We start from the raw sequence: 14,636 nt of genomic DNA on the forward strand, positions 1-14,636 counted from the left end.
GGAAAAAACTGCAGTGGAAGTGAACTTTTGGAGGCAATTTAAGGACACAAATGTCAATATTAATGTCACAATGTCTAGGAAAGGAAAGAAGAGAGACTCATTCTTCATATTTAATCACTTATTTAAAAGGCATTTTCAATACATCTAAGCATATTTTCCTCTCTTGACTAAAAGTTGATAAAAGAGAATGGATGTTTCTTTTTATAATCAGTGGAAATAATATTTAAACATGAAACAAATGCCTCACTGGAGAGCTAGGTAACCCCTTGGGGTTTGAAGTATTCATTCTACCTCCATTATTTAAAGGATGCCTCCCCGACAATACCAACAAATGCAATTCAATCAGCATCAAATGCAATTCAATCAACATTTGCTGGGGAAGTCTGGTGTTCTTTTTCATTTTTGTCTTCGCCAACTTCTCTGTTGTGTGCAGTGAGGCAGAGTCCTGTCTTCACTCTGAACAGCTCTTGCTACATTCAACCCTGACCTAGTTATGAGACCCTGTTTTGACCAACTATAGCATTGAAGGCAAAACAGACTTGCAATGCACTCTGCCCTTGGCAAGCTGACTGTCAGCTTGAGAGGTAAGAAATATTCATGCAGTAAGGGCTTCTGTTTGTGCTTTGACTGTGAAGTTCTGGAAGATAGGTAGAAGAATTCACAAATGTCAATTTGCACATGGAATTGAGGCACCTCATGAATAAATTTACCTTAATAGAGAAGACAGATAAAACAATGACCCAGCATCTGAAAGGATGGATAGCTTTGATTATAGAAGTCTCTGGCTGGAAAGGAGCATCTGAAAGGATGGATAGCTTTTTGTTGTTGGTTTTTGTTTTCGTTTTCATTTTATATGCAGCTGAACATCTTTATTCTTTTATTCCAAAGGTACAAAGGAAATCAGAAACATCAAAATTATCCACATAAATATAAACAACTATATAGATATAAATATAGTATATATAAACTTTAATATTATACATTTAGAGATATAAATAAAAGTGCATACATATTTACATATGCACATATGTGTGATATAGTAGAAGCTATAATTTGTTACCACATTATAATACAAAGATAAATTGGCATCAAAATGATTCAGATGATAGATAGATAGATAGATAGCAATCAAACATTTGCTTTTTTACTGCAGGATAGCTTTGATTATAGAAAAGTATCTAACTAAAATGGAAAGAAGGATTATTTTGTTGGTGGAGGTTTTATTTTATTTTGTAAAGAGTGAGAGCACAAGGGTACCTGAGGATACTACAGGAACAGAAGGAAGGTACCTTCATATCCACTTCAGAATAAAACAACATGGCATCTTCATATTGAGGATGCCAGCAGTAGGAGATGCCAAAGCAAGATCTAGAGACACAAAATGGCAGACATCTTTGATAATCAAGAAAATGTGGTCTTGAACTATGATATATTGTAAGGTCTTTTGTAAGTGTCACAATGTACCCCTAGTACAACAATAATATGAGAATAAAAATGTAAAAAAAAAACTATGAAGAAAAATGGAAAAAAAAGCTATGCTCTTGAGCATAAGACATGAAGCTGGTTGGTTCCAAGATGGCGGCTAGAGGCAGGAAGCAGAAAGCATGCCTCCCTCAAGCATGTCTTGGAGAGATGCTGGAGACACACCTTGCAGGCAAAACCACCAAGAAGAGGCAAAACTTTGACCCCCTACACACCTCCAGCCAGCACAGAGAATCTCCACTTCACGTTAAATGGAGATATCAGGAGGGCCCCTGGGCTGCCAGAAGCCTGTGCCCAGATGGTTTGGGAAGATGCAGACAAGTTTTGTTCTACTTTATGCGTCCCCTTTGATGAGACAACTACAGAACAACATCTGAGGCACCATTTCCAGGATTGGAGGCTGAGACGGACACCAAAATTATTAAGCCTGCAACTTCATTGCATTTGAACTTGGAGGTTTTTTTTTTTATTTTCTGTTTTTCATTTTGTTTTATTTTATTTTATTTATATATATTTTTTCTTTCATTTACTTATTTTTTATTTTTATTCCTATCTTTATTCTTTTTATTTTTTATTTTCAATCCTCTCTCTGTCTCTCTAATGCCTTTTCAGCTTACAGTTGATTAGTACACTGTCTCTCCCTGTGTATATCTTTGAAACTATTTTTGTTTGTTTGTTTCTTTTGTTTTTTTCTTTCTACTTGATTATTTGTTTTTCCCTTTTCCTTTAACTTCTTTGCTTTCCATCCCCTCTCACCCATCCATTCTAAATATCACTAGTGCTATTATTATAAGACAGAAAATACTTAGTTGCACACAGTACAGGGACAATAACAACATCAAGGGCAATGGTGGGAAGACAGAAAAAACAGGGAAACCAGCTTCCCCATAGCAAAAAATTAGTACAGGAACCAGAGGGAAATAAAGAAAACAGATACTCAGACCCAGACTCCAAAAAAATGGAGACAAACTATGCCAAAGAACCTAATGAAGCCAACAAGAATATTTATTTATTTATTTATTTATTGTTTTCTTTAGTCAGTAGTATTCTTTTTTTTTTTTAATTTTTCTTTTATTATTCATATGTGCATACAAGGCTTGGTTCATTTCTCCCCCCTGCCCCCACCCCCTCCCTTACCACCCACTCCGCCCCCTCCCTCTCCCCCCCCAATACCCAGCAGAAACTATTTTGCCCTTATTTCTAATTTTGTTGTAGAGAGAGTATAAGCAATAATAGGAAGGAACAAGGGTTTTTGCTGGTTGAGATAAGGATAGCTATACAGGGAGTTGACTCACATTGATTTCCTGTGTGTGGGTGTTACCTTCTAGGTTAATTCTTTTTGATCTAACCTTTTCTCTAGTACCTGTTCCCCTTTTCCCCTTGGCCTCAGTTGCTTTAAGGTATCTGCTTTAGTTTCTCTGCATTGAGGGCAACAAATGCTAGCTAATTTTTTAGGTGTCTTACCTATCCTCACCCCTCCCTTGTGTGCTCTCGCTTTTATCATGTGCTCATAGTCCAATCCCCTTGTTGTGTTTGCCCTTGATCTAATGTCCCCATATGAGGGAGAACATACAATTTTTGGTTTTTTGAGCCAGGCTAACCTCACTCAGAATGATGTTCTCCAATTCCATCCATTTACCAGCGAATGATAACATTTCGTTCTTCTTCATGGCTGCATAAAATTCCATTGTGTATAGATACCACATTTTCTTAATCCATTCATCAGTGCTGGGGCATCTTGGCTGTTTCCATAACTTGGCTATTGTGAATAGTGCCACAATAAACATGGATGTGCAAGTGCCTCTGGAGTAACAGTCTTTTGGGTATATCCCCAAGAGTGGTATTGCTGGATCACATGGTAGATCGATGTCCAGATTTTTAAGTAGCCTCCAAATTTTTTTCCAGAGTGGTTGTACTAGTCTACATTCCCACCAACAGTGTAAGAGGGTTCCTTTTTCCCCACATCCTCGCCAACACCTGTGATCGGTGGTGTTGCTGATGATGGCTATTCTAACAGGGGTGAGGTGGAATCTTAGTGTGGTTTTAATTTGCATTTCCTTTATTGCTAGAGATGGTGAGCATTTTTTCATGTGTTTTTGGCCATTTGAATTTCTTCTTTTGAGAAAGTTCTGTTTAGTTCACTTGCCCATTTCTTTATTGGTTCATTAGTCTTGGGAGAATTTAGTTTTTTAAGTTCCCTGTATATTCTGGTTATCAGTCCTTTTTCTGATGTATAGCTGGCAAATATTTTCTCCCACTCTGTGGGTGTTCTCTTCAGTTTAGAGACCATTTCTTTTGATGAACAGAAGCTTTTTAACTTTATGAGGTCCCATTTATCTATGCTATCTCTTAGTTGCTGTGCTGCTGCTGGGTTTCATTGAGAAAGTTCTTACCTATACCTACTAACTCCAGAGTATTTCCTACTCTTTCTTGTATCAACTTAAGAGTTTGTGGTCTGATATTAAGATCCTTGATACATTTTGAGTTAATATTGGTATAGGGTGATATACATGGATCTAGTTTCAGTTTTTTGCAGACTGCTAACCAGTTTTCCCAGCAGTTTTTGTTGAAGAGGCTGCTATTTCTCCATCATATATTTTTAGCTCCTTTGTCAAAGATAAGTTGCTTATAGTTGTGTGGCTTCATATCTGGATCCTCTATTCTGTTCCACTGGTCTTCATGTCTGTTTTTGTGCCAGTACCATGCTGTTTTTATCAACAAGAATAATTTAAAGAAGACATACTACAGGTACTCAATGAGAATTTTATAGAGATGATACTCGATATAGTCAACCAAGATGTACAGGAGACACTCAAGAAATTCCAAGACAACAAAAATAGAGAATTTGAAAAAGCAAAAGAAGAAATAAAGGAAACCATAGAAGCACTGTATAAACACCAAAGTGAAAGAGAGAACATGATTAATAAAGATATAAATGAACTCAGGACAAAATATACAACATTAAAGAGGAAATAACCCAGGATATGGAAAACCTCAGAAAAAAGAATGAAACAGAACTGCAAAACAAAATGGAAGGCCAATCCAGCAGAATAGAAGAAACAGAAGACAGAATCTCAGAACTTGAAGATGAAATGGTAATTAAAGGAAAAACCAAAGAACTATTAATTAAACAACTCAAGACCTGTGAAAAGAAAATGCAAGAACTCACCGACTCCATCAAAAGACCAAACTTGAGAATCATGGGCATCGAAGAAGAAGAGGTGCAAGCGAAGGGAATGCGTAATATATTTAACAAAATAATAACGGAAAATTTCCCAAATCTAGAGAAAGATATTCCCATACAGACGCAAGAAGCCTCCAGGACACCAAACAGACCAGATCAAAATAGAACTACCCCACGACATATCATCATTAAAACAAGTTCAGAAACTAAGGGAAGAATATTGAAGGCTGTAAGAGAGAAAAAACAAGTAACATACAAAGGTAAACCCATCAAAATCACAGCAGACTTCTCAACAAAAACACTAAAAGCAAGAAGAGCGTGGGGTGAAATCTTCCGGGCACTGAATGAAAATAACTTCAACCCCAGGATACTCTACCCAGCAAAACTATCATTCAAAATAGATGGAGCAATAAAAGTCTTCCATGATAAGCAGAAACTAAAACAATATGTGACCACAAAGCCACCACTAGAAAAGATTCTTCAAGGGATTCTGCACACAGAAAGTGAAACCCAACATAACCATGACAGACAGGCAGCACCAAACCACAGGAAAAGAAAAAGCAAGAAAGTAGAGAGTAACCTCAACTTAGGTACACACATCAAACCTTCAAACAACTAAGACAACTAAATGACAGGAATCACCACATACCTATCAGTACTAACACTTAATGTTAATGGAATTAATTCACCCATCAAAGACACCACTTGATGAAATGGATTAAAAAGTAAGATCCAACAATTTGTTGCTTACAGGAGACCCATCTCACTGACAGAAATAAGCATAGGCTTAGGATGAAAGGCTGGAAGAAGATTTACCAAGCCAATGGCCCCCAAAAACTGGCAGGAGTAGCAATACTTATTTCTGACAAAGTAGACTTCAAACCTACATTGATCAAACCAGATAAAGAAGGACATTCCATACTAATAAAAGGGGAAATAGACCAAAAGGAAATAGTAATTCTCAACCTGTATGTACCCAATGCCAATGGACCCAATTAAATCAAACATACCCTGACAGACCTAAAAGCATACATTAACTCCAACACAGTGGTTGTGGGAGACTTTAACACCCCATTATCATCAATAGATAGGTCATCCAAACAAAAAATCAATAAAGAAATCCAAGATCTAAAATATACAATAGATCAAATGGACCTACTTGATGTCTACAGAACATTTCATCCAACTTCTACACAATATACATTCTTCTCAGCAGCCCATGGAACCTTCTCCAAAATAGATCATATCCTAGGGCGCAAAGCAAGCCTCAGCAAATATAAGAAAATAGAAATCATACCATGCATTCTCTCTGATCACAATGCAATAAAACTAGAACTCAACAACAAAAGTAAAGACAAAAAAACAAGCTAACAGCTGGAAACTGAACAACTCATTACTTAATGAACAATGGGTCATTGATGAAATAAAAGAGGAAATTAAAAAGTTCCTGGAAGTCAATGAAAATGAAAACACAACCTACTGGAACCTATGGGACACAGCAAAGGCAGTCCTGAGAGGAAAGTTTATAGCCATGAGTGCATATATTAAAAAGACTGAAATATCCCAAATCAATGACCTAATGATACAACTCAAACTCCTAGAAAAACAAGAACAAGCAAATCCCAAAACAAATAGAAGGAGAGAAATAATAAAAATAAGAGCTGAAATCAACGAAATAGAAACCAAAAAAACCATACAAAGAATTAATGAAACAAAAAGTTGGTTCTTTGAAAAAATAAACAAGATCGACAGACCCCTGGCAAACCTTACTAAAATGAAGAGAGAAAAAACCCAAATTAGTAGAATCAGGAATGCAAAAGGGGAGATAACAACAAACACTATGAAAGTCCAGGAAATCATCAGAAACTACTTTGAGAACCTATATTCAAATAAATTTGAAAATCTTAAAGAAATGGACAGATTTCTAGATACATATGATCATCCAAAACTGAACCAAGAAGAAATTAATCACCTGAATAGATGTATAACACAAAATGAAATTGAAGCAGCAATCAAGAGTCTCCCCAAAAAGAAAAGTCCAGGACCTGATGGATTCTCTGCTGAATTCTCCAGACTTTTAAAGAAGAACACATACCAACCCTCCATAAACTGTTCCACGAAATAGAAAGGGAAGGAAAACTGCCTAACACATTTTATGAAGCCAGTATTACACTTATCCCAAAACCAGGCAAAGACACCTCAAAAAGGAGAACTATAGGCCAATCTCCTTAATGAACATTGATGCAAAAATCTTCAAAAAAATAATGGCAAACCAAATTGAACACACATCAAAAAGATTATTCAACATGATCAAGTAGATCTTCATCCCAGGAATGCAGGGGTGGTTCAACATACAAAAATCAATAAATGTAATAAACCACATTAACAGAAGCAGAGACAAAAACCACTTGATCATCTCAATAGATGCAGAATAAGCCTTTGATAAGTCCAATACCATTTCATGATAAAAGCTCTAAGAAAACTAGGAATAGAAGGAAAGTACCTCAACATTATAAAAGCTATATATGACAAACCTACAGCCAGCATTGTACTTAATGGAGAAAAACTGAAACCATTCCCTCTAAAATCAGGAACCAGACAAGGATGCCCACTGTCTCCAGACAGTGGAATTCCTAGCCAGAGCAATTAGGCAAGAAGAAGGAATAAAAGGAATACAAATAGGTAAAGAATCTGTCAAAATATCCCTATTTGCAGACAACATGATCCTATACCTTAAAGACCCAAAAAACTCTACTCAGAAGCTTCTAGACATCATCAATAGCTACAGCAAGGTAGCAGGATATAAAAATCAGCATAGAAAAATCATTAGCATTTCTATACACTAATAATGAGCAAACTAAAAAAGAATGTATGAAAACAATTCCATTTACAATAGCCTCAAAAAAAATCAAATACCTAGGTGTAAACCTAACAAAAGATGTGAATGACCTCTACAAGGAAAACTATACACTTCTGAAGAAAGAGACTGAGGAAGACTATAGAAAGTGGAGAGATCTCCCATGCTCATGGATTGGTAGAATCAACATAGTAAAAATGTCTATCCTCCCAAAAGTAATCTACATGTTTAATGCAATTCCCATCAAAATTCCAATGACATTCATTAAAGAGATTGAAAAATCTACCGTTAAATTTATATGGAAACACAAGATGCCACAAATAGCCAAGGCAATACTCAGTCAAAAGAACAATGCTGGAGGTATCACAATACCTGACTTCAAACTATATTACAAAGCAATAACAAAAACAGCATGGTACTGGCACAAAAACAGGCATGAAGATCAGTGGAACAGAATAGAGGACCCAGATATGAAGCAACACAACTATAACCAACTTGTCTTTGACAAAGATGCTAAAAATATACGATGGAGAAATAGCAGCTTCTTCAACAAAAACTGCTGGGAAAACTGGTTAGCAGTCTGCAAAAAACTGAAACTAGATCCATGTATATCACCCTATACCAATATTAACTCAAAATGTATCAAGGATCTTAATATCAGACCATAAACTCTAAAGTTGATACAGGAAAGAGTAGGAAATACTCTGGAGTTAGTAGGTATAGGTAAGAACTTTCTCAACGAAACCCCAGCAGCACAGCAACTAAGAGATAGCATAGATAAATGGGACCTCATAAAGCTGAAAAGCTTCTGTTCATCAAAAGAAATGGTCTCTAAACTGAAGAGAACACCCACAGAGTGGGAGAAAATATTTGCCAGCTATACATCAGACAAAGGACTGATAACCAGAATATATAGGGAACTTTAAAAACTAAATTCTCCCAAAACTAATGAACCAATAAAGAAATGGGCAAGTGAACTAAACAGAACTTTCTCAAAAGAAGAAATTCAAATGGCCAAAAACACATGAAAAAATGCTCACCATCTCTAGCAATAAAGGAAATGCAAATTAAAACCACGCTAAGATTCCACCTCACCCCTGTTAGAATAGCCATCATTAGCAACACCACCAACAACAGGTGTTGGCGAGGATGTGGGGAAAAAGGAACCCTCTTACACTGTTGTTGGGAATGTAAACTAGTACAACCACTCTGGAAAAAAATTTGAAGGCTACTTAAAAAGCTAAACATTGATCTACCATTTGATCCAGCAATACCACTCTTGGGGATATACCCAAAAGACTGTGACACAGGTTACTCCAGAGGCACCTGCACACCCATGTTTATTGCAGCACTATTCACAGTAGCCAAGTTATGGAAACAGCCAAGATGCCCCACTACTGACAAATGGATCAAAAAAATGTGGTATCTATACACAATGGAATTTTATGCAGCCATGGAAAAGAGCGAAATGTTATCATTCGCTGGTAAATGGATGGAATTGGAGAACATCATTCTGAGTGAGGTTAGCCTGGGCCAAAAGGCCAAAAATCGTATGTTCTCCCTCATATGCGGACATTTGATCAAGGGCAAACACAAGGGGATTGGACTTTGAGCACATGATAAAAGCGAGAGCACACAAGGGAGCTGTGAGGATAGGTAAGACACCTAAAAAATTAGCTAGCATTTGTTGTCCTTAACGCAGAGAAACTAAAGCAGATACCTTAAAAGCAACTGAGGCCAATAGGAGAAGGGGACCAGGAACTAGATAAAATGTTAGATCAAAAGAATTAACCTAGAAGGTAACACACACGCACAGGAAATTAATGTGAGTCAACTCCCTGTATAGCTAGCCTTATCTCAACTAGCAAAAACCCTTGTTCCTTCCCATTATTGCTTAATCTCTCTCTTCAACAAAAATAGAGATAAGGGCAAAATAGTTTCTGCCGGGTATTGAGGGGGTGGGGGGGGAGAGGGAGCGGGCAGAGTGGGTGGTAAGGGATGGAGTAGGGGCAGGAAGGAGAAATGACCCAAGCATTGTATGCATATATGAATAATAAAACAATAAAAAAAAGACATGAAGCTATGCTCTTGAGCATAAGACATTGTAGAAGGAATTTGAGGGAGGTTATTTTTAAGGGATAGGAGTATGGAGATGGTAGGTCAGAGTGGCAATGTATGCAATGTTATTTGTAACTGTTGATACATGTCCAGTTTTACCTTTCTATAGTAGTCATGGCAAATGCATATGTAAAATTACAAGTGTCATAAGTACTGGGACTGACTATAATTACCCTTGAAATTCAGAGGAGCGATAAATGGCAGTGTACCATGCAATAGGACTGAGAATCTCCACTTCAGACCTGGCATATTTAAATCACAGATCTAGAGAAAACATTTTTCAAAGAATTTTCAGAAAATAATTTCTTTCTGATAAAGTGTCTTTTGATATTTGTTTGAGGGAATGGCAACAATTTCTGTTTTTAGATGTAACATTATGTGTTAATCAGCTTTCTACAACTAGATAAAGTAAGTTGATAATTAATTAAAAAGGTGGAAAACTTTACTTGGCTCAGTTTTATAGATTTCAATCCATGGTCACTGAGCCTTGTTGCTTCAGGCCTGTCACAGCACAGAGCATCATGGCAGGAGTGCATGGTGGAGGAGGCTTGTCTACCTTGTGGCAGTTGCACAACAAAGAGAGAGAGGAAGGGGCTAGGGTTCCAATATCTCCTTCAAGGAAATGTCCCCAGTAGCCTAATTTTCTCTTTCTAGGTCTGATCTTCTAAGGGTTTCATCACATCCCAGTAGTACCATAGGCTGGGGACCAAATCTTTAACACATGGGCCTTTGGACATTTTAGATTCAAACTTTAGCCCATAATTTATATACAATGGTTACTTAATAAATGCTTGTTGAATTAATAATTTAATCAATGAATAATGTACTAATTTAAAGTGTATAGTTTTTAAGGTTTTACACGTGCAATGAGTTTCAAAAGGTCATTACATAGATTCATGATATAGTATGCATGCAATCATCTTAAAAATACAAGTTTTCTTGTACTTTTACTGAAGTTTGGAATTGAACAGACTCTCCAAGGTTATTTCTGGTCTGAAATTTTCCTTTTCCCTTAGATCTCTGCTTTCTACTTTCCATATTAAATATGAAAAATCTTTAATAGATTTGGTAGTCTAATTCTTTTTCTTTTGTACACGATATCTTCATCTCTTATGTTAAAAGAAAAACTTCAGACACATTATATTTAGCAGGGTTTATTTGAATGAAGAACTATCTATGAATTGGGCAGCAGGTGGAGCCAGAACTGGTTTAGAGAGCTGCTCCCTAGAATTGTGAGCAGTGAGATTTTATGGGTAAGACAGAGAATTAAAACAAAGAAATCACCTGATTGACCACTACTGGGCATCTGCTTTCTTTGGGCATGGTATGATGAATTGGCTGCCTGTGATTACCCTGGTTAGTGGGCCTTATCCAATCTGTTGGAGGCCTAAATGGAACATCAAAACAAGGGGAAAATGTGTTCTCTATGCCTGACAGCATGTTCCTTACTTGGACTGGTATGTATACCATTGTTGTTCCTGGTTCTTAGGCCTTTGAACTAGTTGACCAGAACTGTTGCCACCTGCTTTCTTGAGTCTCCACTTTGGAGAAAGAAGATGGTTGGATTTCTCAGTCTCCATGATCCTTTGAATATCAATCTCTCTCTCCTCTCTCTTCTCTTAGTTTTTTCTCTGGAGATCAATTCTCCAGAATGCAATTGTTGCATTCATTCAGTAATTAACAAATGTTTGATGAATGCTTCTATGTGTCAAGTACTACAAAGATAAACGTGTATTTTCTGTTTCTGTACCTCTGTGTTTGTGTTTTCCTTCCATTGACTTCCTCTTAAGTCCTTGCACTTGGGGAAAATGTATTTGGATTTTGATAGACCTTGATTTTTATTTTAGCATTACCACTTGCTAGTTTTATAACCTAGAACTAGACATTTCACTCCTTGAGTCTCAGTTACATCATTTAGAAAACATAAATAATATCAATACCACCTCCTTAATGATGTTAGTAGAATTAAAATGCATTTATGGTAGAAAATTGCCTAGCTTAATGCCTGGCATTAAGAAATACTCAACAAGTTGTTTTACTCCATTTATTTCTTCTCCCTATAAAAAAATGGAAGACTTTACTCATCCCCATGTTTTGTTCAAAGCTATCTATGTTCACTATGTTATTGCTTTACATTTTCAATTACAAGAATTTCTTATCATACAAATGACTCTCCATTTAAACAAACAACCTCACATATAGATTTAGTTAAATGCATGTAAATATATATATTCTGCTTAAAAGCAACTCAAGCAGACAGTAGTGAACTGAAACTTCTAAAAATTTCTGATGAGTTCTTGGCAACATCAGACTAGACAATATACTTTACACCAGTTTTTTTGGTGGTTCATCTTAAAAGGTGGAAACACTAATCTTATAATAAGATAATTTGGATCTTTGTAGAATTACCCACCTTTTAATGATGAGACATGAAGAATGGAGAGGAATGAAGGAAAAGTCTAAAAAGTATGTGAAAAGGAATAACAGATGGCATTTGAGTGAAACAGAATAGAAAAATATGAAGGTACAGGAGTGGAGAAAACAGAAAAGGAGAGAATCAACATGCAAAACTAAAGAGCTCTGGTCATTTTTTCAAGGGTGGTTAGAGTCCATAGTATGGCTAATTTTTAGCTCTACTAATTAGTGTGATGGCCAATTCTGCTATTTTTTTAATTTACCAGGTTGAGGCATTTCCACTCTTGCCTTTGGAATGACATTCTGGGTTGTGGTATCTACATGAATTTATACTACATATACTCAGTTGAAAAATACTACAAAAAAGAAAGTACATGAGCAAAGTGAAAACCAAAGCCTAAACCTTTAGACATTTCAATGCTACTTTTATTAATTCAAATACTTATCAATCAAGAAGTAACCCATGTTTCTGATCACTGGGCTAGGGATTGGACCATTTAACTAGAATCTGTGCTGGTTCCAGGACCTTATACACATCAGTATAAGATTCAAGTTTCAGGGTCACTTGGCTCTTTGAGTTCAGCCTGATTCCCAGTTTCATTTCAGGTCCCAGTGAGTTCTAGAAAATCTGTAGGAAGTCAAAGTCAACCCAAGAAAAACTACAGAATTTTTATTTAATCAAAAAACTTAAAGACTTCTATCTCCTTCTCAAAATTAAAATCTTTCGATGTAAAATTAAATACATTTTACAGCTCATTACATTTCATATTAATAAAGCCACCCCAGCTCTCTTACAGTTACTATTTTCATGGAATATGGGGATTTTTTTGGATTATTTTCCTTTCCTGTGTGGAGTATGGAGAATTCTATTATAGCATATGTATATGTATAAGGTGGTTACAGATACAGAAAGGAAGAATGGAGGAGGGTGAGTAATTTTCTTCCTTATTATCAGCTATAAACAAGGGAGAGTATTTGGTGACTTTCACAATTTTGATACTAAAGAAAAACTAAGAAATACATATATTTTTTTAAAGTACATATTTCAAGAATGTGATGTATGTTGTCACGATTATTTTTAAATTATTTATTGCACTTTTAAAATTCTTGGGCTGGGGCATGGCTCAATTAGTAGAGGGCCTATCTAGGAAGTGAGAGGCCCTGAACTCAAACCCCATTACCACCATTTGTTTCACATATGTGTATATTCTCACATGTGTAAGAACACATATATGCACACACATATGTATCACACATACACATATATGTATGTGTATCATCACTTTACCATAAATGTTCTTTCCAGATTAAAAAGTGGATTCTTATTTTAAAACAATTCAAACAATATAACTACTATAAAGAAAAAAAATAGAGGATTTGGGGATGGTGATGCACATCTGTAATCCCATCTAACCAGGAAGGTGAGATGAAAGGGTTGTGGCTTAATGCCTGTCCAGTCAAAAAAGTTAGCAAATGCCTATCTCAAAAAACAACCACAAAAACAATGTTGAGAAGACAGCAGATTTCTGACAACCTGCACCTCACTAAACACCCAAAAACATAAAAGATAACCTTAGGTTTGTGGTGTAGTTGATCTGGTATGTTTGCTAAATAAGAAACTGCCAATAAATAGACCATCTTGATAATGACAAACTTCTAAATAAGCCTTTTAAAGTGCAAATCTGCCCCAGGCATATGGGTGCTACCAGGAACTCCCCTTATCCCATGCCACTGCCACCACCTGAGTTCTGTTAGTGGGTGTTCTTTTTTTTTGTGTTTGTTTTTTCTCTTTCTTCCTATGCTTGGACCAGAGAGGCCTCAAGAAGGAAAAACTGGGTGATTAAAATTCCCAACCAACTAATGGACAACATATGAGCAAATCTCAAAATACAAGCATGAGAAATAGGAAAAGTCAAGGGAATATGACTCCTTAAAAGGTTCTCAATCACGCAACAAAGTATTTAATTGTTAGTGAAGAGGATGAAACCTCAGTTTCTGAGCTCAAAAGAATGATGATAAGAATGGTTAAATTTAAAGATCACATGCAAAACCAAGTCATTGACATTCGAGGGAATATGGATAAAGAGCTCAAAGAAGGCACAGAAGCAACTAAATGAAAGAGGGTACAAAAAATCTGAATGAAATCAAGGAAGATGCAAAAAAAGAGAGAAAGAAATGATAAGGAAGACAATACAAGACATGAAAGGGGTAACTTAATAGATATAGAAAGTCTGAAAAAATAAGCAAATAGAAACATTGGAAATAAAAGGCTCCTTAAGTCAAATAAAAAATACAGTTGAAAACTGCTCCAGCAGACTGGAACAAGTAGAAGAATTTCAGGACTTGGAGGTAAAGTTGATATAATAGGAAAAAAAAGATGAATACATAGAGAAAAGAATGAAGAAATGTGAAAGGATAATGCAAGAACTCTGCAACTCCATTAAAAGACCAAACCTGTGAATCATGGGCATTGAAGAAACAGAAAAGGTGCAAACTAAAGGCATAGGAAATATAATTAAGAACTATATAATAGTAAATTGTTTTAACTATATAATAGTTAAAAAGCACAGAGAACAAAGA

This window comes from Castor canadensis, chromosome 6 (assembly GCF_047511655.1).
Source record: "Castor canadensis chromosome 6, mCasCan1.hap1v2, whole genome shotgun sequence".
In the NCBI taxonomy this organism is placed as follows: Eukaryota; Metazoa; Chordata; class Mammalia; order Rodentia; family Castoridae; genus Castor; species Castor canadensis.